This window comes from Pristiophorus japonicus, chromosome 7, assembly GCF_044704955.1.
Source record: "Pristiophorus japonicus isolate sPriJap1 chromosome 7, sPriJap1.hap1, whole genome shotgun sequence".
NCBI classification, from domain to species: Eukaryota; Metazoa; Chordata; class Chondrichthyes; family Pristiophoridae; genus Pristiophorus; species Pristiophorus japonicus.
Genome location: NC_091983.1, coordinates 132,790,512 through 132,804,654, shown reverse-complemented (window position 1 = coordinate 132,804,654; position 14,143 = coordinate 132,790,512). Strand labels below are relative to the sequence as shown.

The window sequence follows — 14,143 nt, the reverse complement described above, 5'->3', positions numbered from 1 at the left end:
ATTTTTGCCATCATCCCTTTTGTCTCTCTAATCTAATGCCTTCCAACCTTTTGTTCTTTCCTCCCCTCCCCCTTTCACTTACACCTGCAGTTACCAGGTGTAAGACTTTGGTGAGTATTTGCTGGGCAGTAGTTGGGCAAATAGCCCAACTCTGCACCAGAGAATGTCAATTTTCAATGGATGAATACAATCTGTCAAGGGGAAAATCGACAGATCGCAAGTTCTGGATTTTCGTGTATGCGGATCGCATGCGGAAAGCCGGAACCTGCGGAGCACTTATGATGGTGTATGATGTGTGTATGCTGTCATAGGCCCTGTAAAATCCGGGCCAATAATTTATTCAGTGGTCCCAGAGGCCTTTACCCATGATCCACTTCTGTAGGTGCATGACACCCACATCCGTGATTTCCTACACTCCTCCAAGACTGACTCTGGGAAATCAGCCTTGGCCAATGGAAAAGTTCTGTTGACATTAGGGCTGGGGAGGAAAGTCCTGTTTGAATTATTTGCATCCCTTTTCTTCACAATGTCTTGTTTTCTTTCTCTATCTACATTGCGACCAGAAATTCTACAGGAGTTCATCCAATTTACTGTTGTAACTTTGGTAGGAGGCAGCAGACCTTTTATAGATGTCACATAAATGGCTGTTTATGCAATTTCTTTGTGGATTATATGCAATTTCTTTGTGGATTTACTGGCCTCCCACTAAACTTCTGGCAAGAGACTGGGAGAGGTTCTATGGAATATCAGGAGGTAATTATTTAATTTTAGTTTATTTCCATCAAATGCATTTTGTCTCACCACCATAAAAAATAACACTAGGTTACTTACATTTCCACAACCACAAAATTTATCTAATTTAAGATGATTAAAGGATTTGATAGGGTAGATAGAGAGTAACTATTTCCACTGGTAGGGGAGTCCAGAACAAGAGGGCGTAACCTTAAAATTAGATCTGGGCTGTTTAGGTGTGATGTCAGGAAGCACTTTTTCACACAAAGGGTAGTGGAAATCTGGAACTCTCTCCCCCAAAATGCTGTTGAGGCGTGGTCAATTGGAAATTTCAAACCTGAGATTGATCGATTTTTGTTAGGTAAGGGTATTAAGGGATCTGGAACCCAGGCGGGTAAATTGAGTTGTGATACAGATCAGCAGTGTTCTAATTGAAGGCTCAAGAGCTACATAGGAATACAGGAACATAGAAGAGGAGTAGGCCATTTAACCCCTCGGGCCTTTTTCGCCATTCAGTGAGATCAATGAGATCATGGCTGATCTGCGACCTAACTCCATTTACCACCTTTGGACTATATCACTTAATACCTTTGGTTAACAAAAATCTATCAATCCCAGATTCAAAGTTAACAATTGATCTAGCATCAACTGCCATTTGCAAAGAGAGTTGTAAACTTCTACCACCCTTTGTGTGTAGAAGTGTTTCCAAATTTCACCCCTGAAAGGTCTGGCTCTAATATTTAGTCTATGCCCCCTAGTCCTAGACTCTTAAACCAGCAGAAATAGTTTCTCTCTATTTACCCTATTTGTTCACCTTAATATCTTGAAAACTTTGATCAAATCACACCATAATCTTCTAAATTCTAGGGAATACAACCCTAATTTGTGTAATCTCTCCTCGTAATTTAAGCCTTGGAGTCCGGATATCATTTAGTTTGAATAGCCTCCTCCTGTTCCTATGTTCCAATGACACTTGACTGGCTAAAAATCTGATCCATAGACCAGTCAGCTGATCAAATACCGCCATTCTGAAGATTGACATGGTTATATTATAGATGTGAGCAGGACAATCTTTAATGCAGTTTATTAGTCAAACTAGGAAGGATTGCAAGAAGATAAGTCATCTCATTCATACTTAAATACTTGCCAATATATTAATTGTATTGTAGGAGTGGGTGGTGTATTGTTTTACTGGACTCAACTCCAGCCCAAACTGATGAGAGTCTAATGTAGCTGCTGACTGCGGGAGTCCGACCTGAGATGAATTTGGATAATTTCAACCTAGTTCCTTGAAGGCATAAGTACACAGCACAAAAAATTGCCAATAATGCAGCACTAATTGGCATAAATTGGCAATCTGACTTGAGGGAGCACAGAGAAAGAAGAAGTGTGTAATGGAAATGTCACATTGTTGTGTAGGAAATGCCCTTCAGAAGCTAAGGTTGAGGCGAAGCAAAGGAAGCTGTATGCTGGATGCCTATGGAAAAGCCTTCCGTTTCCATCCCATGCCTCTGTAGACACAATATTCACCACTATATGGTATAAGTGTAAACTATCATATTTTGACACAGTACTAACATTAGTTTATACTATGTTGTCTTATAGAATCTAGCTATGCTAACATGCAGTGACTATTACAGAAGCAGATGGTGACTGTCATATGGTTCAATGGAAAAAAATTTCACTTCTGAAAACATCTATGATTATCCTGAAGCAATAATATTGCCAGAATGACAGGTTAGGCTAAACTAAGTTAATTATCTTTTTTCTTCTCTAGCTAACTGGCAAGATGACAAGGCTCATTTTAGTAAGAGGGATTGGCTTTTCTCTAATTTTTCTATAACTCACGCCATATAAAAAATCCGCTTTACCTTGGGTAAAATCTTTGCATCCAATGTGATTGTGGGTTTGGTGCTAATTTTCCAAAGTAAAAATACGCAAACATTTGTTGAGATCTTTTTCCGTAAAAGCATTTGTATCTGGGGTAATTTTCAGACTGCGCTTCCGGCAAGGTGCCGAACCCAACAAGAGTGTAGGTTGGAAATTTGGGTATATACTGTGCATAATTGTCTACCTTTAGTATAAATAGTGGAAGATGATGTTCGGCCCACTCACATTTATGATAGGCACTCCTAGTGGGCAAAGCTCCCTGGCAGCAGTACGAAATTGAGAAATTACCCATGTAGTACTAACGTGAAATTGTACTGTTATTTACCTTTACACGCTCCAATAATTTGACATGATGAATGTTACAGAGGTGAGTAATGACAGTTCCTAATAGAAAAAGGCTCAGCAATACATACCTGCAGATAATAAACACTTGGGTGTTAACCCATTTTGGATTTCTATTTCTCCTCTCCTCTCCTCTCAAAGACGTACTGCCTTCTATGGTGTAGAGTTCACAGGAACCAGGACCCAGGAAACCTCCAGTACCTTGCACAAGTGGGCATCCTTCGTATGTTAGCATAGAGTGTGAGTGCTTTTGGTCAATTGGTGTTATCACTTCCAAATCCATTCCATTCCTCATCTCATGTGTGTTTTCCAACAGACATTGCTGGATAGCAGTTAGGGACAGGAACCCTGGCATCTCCATAGTTAAGGACATGGAGACTGAAGTTAATTATAGTGCCCCTACTTTCATCAGTCAATTTAGTATTGATTGCAGATCAAACCTGATGTCTTGATTGTCTACATGGCTCACTTCCACGTCAGGTGATGACTTTATCCATGAACCATTCATTTTCAACATAAAATAGTGCATATTATATATGAACAATTATAGTAATACACATACATAATATTTTCTCTCTTGGATTTGTTGATTGCAGATTGAAAAATATTGATTATCACTCAGTGGAAACAAATAAATCTGTCACAGAACTGGAAGAAAGCAAGTAACTCCATACCAGTCATTTACTAATACCTTCAGATCCTGTGCTCTGCTTTGGACCAATAAATAGATTGTGGTATTAAAACAACAACAACACCAACAGCAACAATAATACCATCATTGTATTTAGACACAAGGATCTACCGTTATTAACTCATTCCTTAAGAAAAGGTCCAGGACTTTGATAGATTTGTATTTGTATACACTATGGTGCTGTATCTCTATGTTGTAAACAATCAATTACTGTATTTATAAGATCTCAAGAAGACACATTCTGAAGAGATAAACACTGTCAGTCAATACATGTAACACAGCTACTGGTTGCAACTACACAGATGCTTTTTGGAAGCAACTGTGAAGCCAAGCCTGATTTAGGAGTAAGATTGGATTCATAACAGAGGACTGAGAAGTATGTTTAAAGTAAACAAAAGTAGTCCAGTTTTGACCCTTATGTTAAAGGGTCACCATCAGCTATTCTGTGCTATGAACTATTATATCTAGCTGGTGATACCAGAAAACACTACATTGAAGACTGATGGCAGTGGTTAGAATTTAGTAGAATGTTATCATTCACTTATACAACAACTACAAAGTCAAATGTATTCTGAAATGACAACGGTTATTTAAGTCATAGCAACAATTTTAATTTTCTTCTGCAATTGTTGATGTTAGTTCTAAATAAACACTCCCTGCTTTGGGTGACCCAGTAATGGATCATTTTTACTCACAGCCACAGGTGATAACTTCAAGTCCTGGGACTGACTGTCCCTCAATAATCCCTTCAGAGGGGCGTTTTGATCAGTTTTTGTGCCAGCTTGATTATAGAGATGTTCTATTTGATGGATAAAGAGAACTGTTACATCTCTTTTGTCCCACTTCAATCTCATTTATGTTTCCTGTTAGCCCACTGTAGTATGATAGAATAATCCAGGGCCAAGGTCAGTCCTGCCTTCCTCGTTGGATGGGTATATTGCTGAGTAGATCCCATGCAACAGGGGAGAGAATTGTGAAGAAAAATTCTTACTGAATAACAGTGAAGATTTAAAACTGACATAGATTTCACAGTGGCCAATCTAACTATAATGTTCTGCACTCCATGAAATTTGCATATTTTAGGGCAAGTTCTTTTGAGCAGAATGATTTTCAAATACGTATGATAACCAATTGTCAAAACAACTTAAAATACTTACATGACTGGATACACACAAGGCAAATGATATAACAATTCAGAATGCTGTAATGGTATTTCTAGAAGCAGCTGAGTGCAAAAGCCAAGTGTTAGCTTGGCGCTGTGGTAACCTTCTTACATCTCAGTCAGAAGGTTATAGATTCAAGCCCCAGGACTTGAGCACATAATATAGGCTGACACTTCAGTGCAGTACTGAGGGAGTGCTTTACTGTCAGAGGTGTCATCTTTCAGATGAAATGTTAAACCAAGGCTCAGTCTTCCCTCTCAGGTGGACATAAAAGGTCCCATGGCACTATTCAAAGAAGAATAGGGAGCTCCCCCAGTGTTGTGGCCAACATTCCTCCCTCAACAACACCACCAAGAAGAATCTTCTATTAAATGAGTCGCAGGCAAGCCCATAAGTTCTCAGAAACCTTGCTGGAGTTGCTTGTGGAATAGATGAGCGAGAGAAGGGAACTCCTACTCTCCAGCAGAGCCAGGAAGATTTCTAAACACTCTGACCACCAGATATGGAGAGAGATTTCAGAGGTCATCAGCTTCAGGAGTGTGACCCTCAGGATCTGGATAAAGTGCAGAAAGTGATTCAATTACCTCACTACTATGTACAGTTCTGGTCGCCACAGTACAAAAACGATTATGCCTCTTGTTCTGGATTTCCACCACCAGAGGAAATCATTTCCTTGTATCTGCTCTATTGAATTCCTTTATCATTTTAAATATCTTGATTAGATCATCCCTCAGCCTTCTAAACTCAAGGGAATACAAGCCAAGTTTATGCAACCTCCCTTCATAATTTAGCCCTATAATCCTTGGTATCATTCTGGTGAATCTGTGATGTATCCCTCCGAGGCCTATATATCTTTTCCTGAGGTTCAGTGCCCAAAACTGAACATCGTGTTCCAGATGGAGTCTGACCAACTGAAGCATCACTTCCTTCCCCTCGATTCTAACCCTCTTGAGATAAAGATCCGCATTCCATTCATATTTTTGATCACTTTTAGTGTCAGTCAGTTTCTGAGGGTAATCCTGCGAGGTATTATTGAGCGAGTTGGCCATTGTACAGTTAAAATCTCATTGTGGTGAAAATTATATCATGGGACCCCCGACTTAAACATATTAATTTGGCATCTGACGGCTTTGGAACAGAGTTGGAAGGTCTGTTAAGATCACAAAGAGTATGTTTAGGATGAGAACGGGGCAGTAAATGGATTTGCCCGATTTTACCTGCTGGACAGAAAAGGTTAAAATCGGGGCCCTTAGTTATAAGGTACAGGGGATAGAAAACAGAAGAAGAAGACATATGCCCCCATCATAGCAAATGCCAGAAAAAGTAGCAGCTCCAAAAGCACCTTTAAACAAAAGGTCTGATTCTGCAGGGTTATTCAGATCCCTAATTGTTGAATTCATCGTGAAAGTAATTGTGACCATCTTTAAAAAAGGGGACATGTCCTGCTATCAGCCACCGGGAAAGATGTCACTCGAGTCCTCTTCAACCGTCTTCTCCCTGTGGCGGAGGAGCTCCTCCCAGAGTCACAGTGCGGATTTCGTCCCCTACGGGGCACAACAGACATGATCTTTGCAGAACGACAGCTGCAGGAAAAATGCAGGGAGCAGCGCCAGCCCTTATACATGGCCTTCTTCGATCTTACAAAGGCCTTTGACACTGTTGTGATCTATTCGCAGAGCACAGCACACACAGATTCATACATGGCAGGCTGCTCTCTCGGAAGCTTCCTGAATCTGCCTGGTTCTGCTTATTATTAACTCTGCAGTTGCAGTACACAATACGCCCACATCCACAGTGTAGAGCTACAAACATTACAAGCTTACAGAGATTACACTTCTCCCTCCTTAATGAAGAAGTTATTACAACAAACATCATACATAACTTTCATGTTTATACATAACACAGGATATACATTTTTTTTCCATATTTACAAATTTAACTTTACCACTTGTTTTCTGTTTCGAAGAGGATACCTTTGCTCTCGAACAGAACCTTCCAAACATGGTGTCAAATCTAAACTCGTTCGAGGCTCATCCTGAGGAACGTTTTCCTCCACGGAATTTCCTTGATTTTCATTTGAACTCACTCAAACTTCAGGCTCTTTGTTTTCCTGACTCGGACTCAGACTTTCATTCTGATTCTCTCCTGGATTTGTTTCCAGTACATTGGATTTAGGATTTGCTACTGGTGTATCAAAACTATCTGATGAGTCAGAAATAATTGAATCATTCCCACCTTCAACTTCTTCCACGTCTGTAGGTAAAATATGATCAATATGAACAAATCTAACCTGTCCATTATCAAACATCTTTACCAAATATGTGCGAGGACCACATATCTTTACCACTTTTCCTGGTAACAACTTTAACCATTTATGGTGATGGTTCTTCACTCTCACCTTCTGGTTTAATTTCACACTTCTCTCTTTTACTCTACCTCTATCATGATTCTCTTTCTGACTTAATTGTGTCTCTTCTACGGACTGTGCCAAATTTGGTTTTAACAACGAGAATCTAGTTCGTGGCTGTCGTTTGAGAAACAACTCTGCTGGTGTTCTACCAGTGGTTGTATGAGGAGTATTTCGATATGTAATCAAAAAATTAGCCAATTTGTGATCCAATGACAACTGTCGTTGCCTTGGATTTGGATTTGGATCTAACATTTGTTTTATGAGGGCACGTTTTACAATTTGCACAGTGTGCACTGCTGCACCACTCGAAGTAGGATGGTATGGTGGAACCTTGGTATGTTTCACACCATTTTTGCTCGTGAATTGTCCAAATTCTTCTGAACGAAATTGTAGTCCATTATCTGAAACAATTTCTTCAGGGAGGCTAAATAAAGAAAATAATTTTCGTAAAATGTCCAATGTTTTACTTGTTGTTATTTTCCACATTGGAAACACTTCAACCCACTTCGAATGGCTATCAATCACAATGAATAATTGTTGTCATTCTAACTCAGCAAAATCAATATGTAGCCTTTGCCACACCCTGGGAGGCTATTTCCATGGTTGTAATGGTACTGGTGGTGGTTGCTTGCTTACCGATTGACATGTCGTACACCGACTCACGATGTACTCTATATCTTTATCAAGACCTGGCCACCATAAATAACTGCGCGCAAAACTCTTGGTCAAGCACATTCCCAGGTGCTGGTCATGGAGATCTCCTAATAATTTGGACCTGAATTTATTTGGTAAAACCACTCTTGCACCCCACATGATACAATCTTTATCGACTGATAATTCATTCCTACGAATGAAGAATGGATGTATATCTTTGTCTGTTATCTGGTTTGGCCATCCATTTGCAAGAAACTCATACACCTTTGACATCACTGGGTCACGTTTGGTTGCTCTGCCAATCTCTTCAGCTGTGACTGGCAGTTCATCAATGTGTGAAAAATAAAACACTTCTTCCCTATCGGGTGTAACTTGTGATGGGGAAGGCAATCGAGACATTGCATCAGCATTATTGTGATCAGCTGATCATCTGTATTCAATATCATATGTATATGCTGACAAAATCAAAGCCCATCTCTGCATTCGGGCTGCAGCTAATGTTGGAACTGGGGACTTTGGATGGAGGATTGCTGTTTGGGGCTTATGGTCCATAACGATGGTAAACTTCGGACCATACAAGTATTTGTGAAACTTCTTGACCCCAAAAATGAATGCCAAAGCTTCCCTTTCAATTTGCGCATAATTACTCTCACTGGCACTGAGAGTGTGTGAAGCAAAATCAATTGGTCTCTCCTCCCGACTTCGTGATACATGAGAGACTACTGCCCCAACTCCATACGGAGAGGCATCACATGCTAGCTTAATCTCCTTAGATATGTCATCGTGAACTAACATGGTGCTCTCTCGGCCTTTTGGCTAAGATCATGCGTAGCTGACCTGACAGGGGATTAAACCATGACCCCAAGGTGGTTCTCCCTGGATCAGGAAGGTGGTTCTCCTATGCTTTTTAGAAATAGGAGGTGGGTGGGGTGGATTGACCCATCCACCTCCACGGAGGTGTGTGGGGTTGCTGACCCATCCACCTCCATGGCACGAACCTGGTATTGCAGTACTTCCAGGAACGGTGCTTGGGCTCTAGGCCTTTTGGCTAAGAGCATTAGCGCAGGGTGATCCTTGATGTGTGCAAGGTGACCTCTGGCGTTTGTGATCTGACAAAAAATTGCAAAGATTGGCTACGAAAAATTTAATAATAAAAAAAAACATGGTGCTCTCTACCAATTTGATTTTACATTCCTTGAATACTGTATCGCATTCTTTTGACCACTTCCAATAGTTCATTCAGTGGATGTAATACTGTAGCCAAATTTGGTAGGATATTCCCATAATAGTTCAAAAGACCCAAGAATGAACGAAGTTCAGTGACATTCCTGGGAGTGGGTGCATTTCTAATTGCATCCAATTTTTCCATGGTTGGATATAAACCATGTTTGTCTACTCTGTACCCTAAGTACTCCACTGAGTTTTTAAATAACTCACACTTACGAGCAGACACTCGTACTCTGTGCTTCTCTAGCCATTTGAGGACTTCATTCAATATGTTATTATGAATTTGCCTATTTGGTGCTGAAATTAGTATGTCATCCAAATAACATACTACCCCTTCAATACCTTGCAAAATCTGGTTCATCACCCCTTGGAATATGGCAGGGGCGGAAGACACTCCAAACGGTAGCCTATTAATTTGATATAGGTCTAGATGAGTATTTATAGTCAAACATGACTTGGACTCCTCATCTAGTTCAAGCTGTAAGTAGGCATTCGTAAGATCCAGTTTTGAGAAGATCTGACCACCTGTCAGTGTTGTAAACAAATCTTCTATATTCGGCAATGTATTGGGGACATTACCCTCTAGCACCTGGTTTAAGGTTACTTTATAATCACCACACAATCTTACCTTAACATCGGACTTAGGTACAACAACAATGGGTGTAGCCCAATTACATCGATCTAAGAAATAATGTTCTCAGTCTCTAGTCTTTTGAGTTCTTGCTCAACTTTCTCCTTGAGTGCATATGGTACGGAACGTGGCTTGTAGTAAACCGATCTAGCGTTCTTCTGTATCCTGACACTCGCCTTGAAGCCTTGGATCGGACTGCCCGTTTCACAGAACACCTTCGGATACTTCTTAATAACCTCATCCGTTGATGAAAATCTCGCTTCCACACAGAAAATCTTACTCTAATCCAGCTTCAGTGAGCTCAACCAACTTCTTCCTAGTAAGGTAGACTTGTCTCCTTTCACTACTATTAGAGACAAGTTCTGAAATTGATCTTTATATTTCACCGGTACGGTGATACGCCTACCACAGGAATTTTCTCTCCCGAGTAGCCTCGCAGCTCTATCTTGGATTTCTCCAGTTGGAAATCACGCAATTTGTCAAGGTGCAGTGACTCCGGTACTACACTCACGGAATCACCCGTGTCAATTTCCACTGGTATCTTGAATCCCGCAACATCTATGTGGATTTTGATGCTTTCCGAATCACTGTCCGTTAACCTTGTGCTCCTGATGATGTGTAATTCTAACATCTCCTCGTCCTGTTGTTGTTCTTCCATGCTATGTAGTCTCTTGGGATTTCTACTCATAGCGTTGAACGCTGGCCTCTTAGCTTTGAACGCTGATTTACCCTTCAGTCGGCATGCCTTTGCAAGATGCCCAGTCTTTCCTTCACGTATGAACAACTTTGAGCAATGTGTTGTCCCAGGCACCTATAGCTCGACTTCGACATTCTGTCAGAATTTCCAGTTTCTGAGACTTTGGGCCCCCACCGTCTTTTACTTTGAACCTGCAGGTGATTTACCTCGGTTGACTGACGACAATAATTATTATTTAATTCTTGGGAATATTGTTTGGCCATGCCCATCGACCTCGCTGTCTAACAAGCAATCTCAAAAGTCAAGTCATCCGTTGTCAATAACTTCTTTCTGATCACATCATTTTTCACCCCACAACGATCCCGTAATGCTCGGTTTTGAAAGTTTCCAAAATTACAGTGCATCGATAGCTTTTTTAATGCTACGATGTAATCACTGATACCCTTATCAGTCTTTTGATTCCGAATCCCGAAACAATAGCTTTCAGCAATTTCTAACGGTTTGGGGTTATAGTGCTGCTCCAGCTTCATTAAAAGCTCTTTAAACGTTGTGTCCTTTGGCTCGTCAGGCACAAGCAGATTTACAAGGGTTTTGTACAATGCCGGACCCACCTCCGATAAGAAGATCGCTTTCTTACATTCCAACACAGCCCGGTTCTGGATTGCATTGTCTGGAACTTCAATTATGTTATTTGCAGTGAAATACATTTCTAGCCGATCCACATAAGCTTTAAAATGTTCCCAGTTGTGTCTATATTTTCCCCAAATGTCGGATTACACCTGCCATTTTAGCTGTTCACACCGTGTGCTGAATTTTACCTCGGATTTTGTAGCTTTTTTCCAAAGACAGAAACTTCCAAAGTCTCTCTGTCGGCTAGCTCAATCCTTCCCCAATGAAATTTAAGCTTTAAATCATCCGAAAAATCCCATCTCATTGCCAAATGTGATATATTCACAGAGCACAAGCACACACAGCTTCCTACATGGCAGGCAGCTCTCTTGAAAGCCTCCGGAATCTGCCTGGTTCTCTTTATTATTAACTCTGCAGTTGCAGTACACAAATACGTCCACATCCACAGTGTCAAGCTACAAACATTACAAGCTTACAGACATTACAACTGTCAACTGCGAGGGTCTATGGAGCGTTCTCCTCCGTTTCCTCCCCCAAAGGTTCATCAACATTCTCCGCCTGCTCCACGACAACATGCAGGCCGTGATCCTTGCCAACGGATCCATTACAGACCCAATCCACGTCCGCACCGGGGTCAAACAGGGCTGCGTCATCGCCCCAACTCTCTTCTCAATCTTCCTCGCCGCCATGCTACACCTCACAGTCAACAAGCTCCCCGCTGGAGTGGAACTAAACTACAGAACCAGTGGGAAACTGTTTAACCGTCGCCGTCTCCAGGCCAGGTCGAAGACCACCCCAACCTCTGTCGTTGAGCTACAGTACGCGGACGACGCCTGCGCCTGTGCACATTCAGAGGTTGAACTTCAGGACATAGTCGATGTATTTACTGAGGCATACGAGAGCCTGGGCCTTATGCTAAACATAAGAACATAAGAACATAAGAATTAGGAACAGGAGTGGGCCATTTAGCCCCTCGAGCCTGCTCCGTCATTCAATACGATCATGGCTGATCTGGTCGTGGACTCAGCTCCACTTACCCGCCCTCTCCCCGTAACCCTTAATTCCCTTATTGCTTAAAAATCTATCTATCTGTGACTTGAAAACATTCAATGAGCTAGCCTCAACTGCTTCCTTGGGCAGAGAATTCCACAGATTCACAACGCTCTGGGAGAAGAAATTCTTTCTCAACTCGGTTTTAAATTGGCTCCTCTGTATTTTCAGGCTGTGCCCTCGAGTTCTAGTCTCCCTTACCAGTGGAAACAACCTCTCTGCCTCTATCTTGTCTATCCTTTTCATTATTTTAAATGTTTCTATAAGATCACCCCTCATCCTTCTGAACTCCAACGAGTAAAGACCCAGTCTACTCAATCTATCATCATAAGGTAACCCCCTCATTTCTGGAATCAGCCTAGTGAATCGTCTCTGTACCCCTTCCAAAGCTAGTATATCCTTCCTTAAGTAAGGTGACCAAAACTGCACGCAGTACTCCAGGTGCGGCCTTACCAATACCTTATACAGTTGCAGCAAGATCTCCCTGCTTTTGTACTCCATCCCTCTCGCAGTGAAGGCCAACATTTCATTTGCCTTCCTGATTACCTGCTGCACCTGCAAACTAACCTTTTGGGATTCATGCACAAGGACCCCAGGTCCCTCTGCACCACAGCATGTTGTAATTTCTCCCCATTCAAATAATATTCCCTTTTACTGTTTTTTTTCCCAAGGTGGATGACCTCACATTTTCCGACATTGTATTGTATTCCATCTGCCAAACCTTAGCCCATTCACTTAACCTATCCAAATCTCCTTTCAGTCTCTCTGAGTCCTCTACACAACCCGCTTTCCCACTAATCTTAGTGTCATCTGCAAATTTTGTTGCACTACATTCTGTCCCCTCTTCTAGGTCATCTATGTATATTGTAAACAGTTGTGGTCCCAGCACTGATCCCTGTGGCACACCACTAACCACTGATTTCCAACCGGAAAAGGACCCATTTATCCCGACTCTCTGCTTTCTGTTCGCCAGCCAATTCTCTATCCGTGCTAATACATTTCCTCTGACTCCGCGTACCTTTATCTTCTGCAGTAACCTTTTGTGTGGCACCTTATCGAATGTCTTTTGGAAATCTAAATACACCACATCCATTGGTACACCTCTATCCACCATGCTCGTTATATCCTCAAAGGATTCCAATAAGTTAGTTAAACACGATTTCCCCTTCATGAATCCATGCTGCGTCTGCTTGATTGCACTATTCCTATCTCGATGTCCCGCTATTTCTTTCTTAATTATAGTTTCAAGCATTTTCCCCACTACAGATGTTAAACTAACCGGCCTATAGTTACCGGCCTTTTGCCTGCCCCCTTTTTTAAACAGAGGCGTTACATTAGCTGCTTTCCAATCCGCTGGTACCTCCCCAAAGTCCAGAGAATTTTGGTAGATTATAACGAATGCATCTGCTATAACTTCCGCCATCTCTTTTAATACCCTGGGATGCATTTCATCAGGACCAGGGGACTTGTCTACCTTCAGTCCCATTAGCCTGTCCAGCACTAGCCCCTAGTGATAGTGATTGTCTCAAGGTCCTCCCTTCCCACATTTTGGCATGGTTTTTGTGTCTTCCACTGTGAAGACGGAAGCAAAATAATTGTTTAAGGTCTCAGCCATTTCCACATTTCCCATTATTAAATCCCCCTTTTCATCTTCTAAGGGACCAACATTTACTTTAGTCACTCTTTTCCGTTTTATATATCTGTAAAAGCTTTTACTATCTGTTTTTATGTTTTGCGCAAGTTTACCTTCGTAATCTCTCTTCCCTTTCTTTATTGCTTTTTTAGTCATTCTTTGCTGTTGCTTAAAATTTTCCCAATCCTCTAGTTTCCCACTAACCTTGGCCACCTTATATGCATTGGTCTTTGATTTGATACTTTCCTTTATTTCCTTGGTTATCCACGGCTTGTTATCCCTTCTCTTGCCGCCCTTCTTTTTCACTGGAATATATTTTTGTTGCGCACTATGAAAGAGCTCCTTAAAAGTCCTCCACTGTTCCTCAATTGTGCCACCGTTTAGTCCTTGTTT

The 14,143-nt window shown here is 41.4% G+C and overlaps 1 non-coding gene across 1 annotated transcript; it reads left to right on the top strand.

The window, feature by feature from the left end:
- The first annotated feature begins 8,681 nt into the window (after window positions 1–8,681).
- LOC139267644 (U2 spliceosomal RNA) lies at window positions 8,682–8,876 on the top strand. The gene has a single exon (XR_011593932.1). It is a non-coding gene; the product is annotated as a U2 spliceosomal RNA (small nuclear RNA).
- The last annotated feature ends 5,267 nt before the right edge of the window (window positions 8,877–14,143 follow it).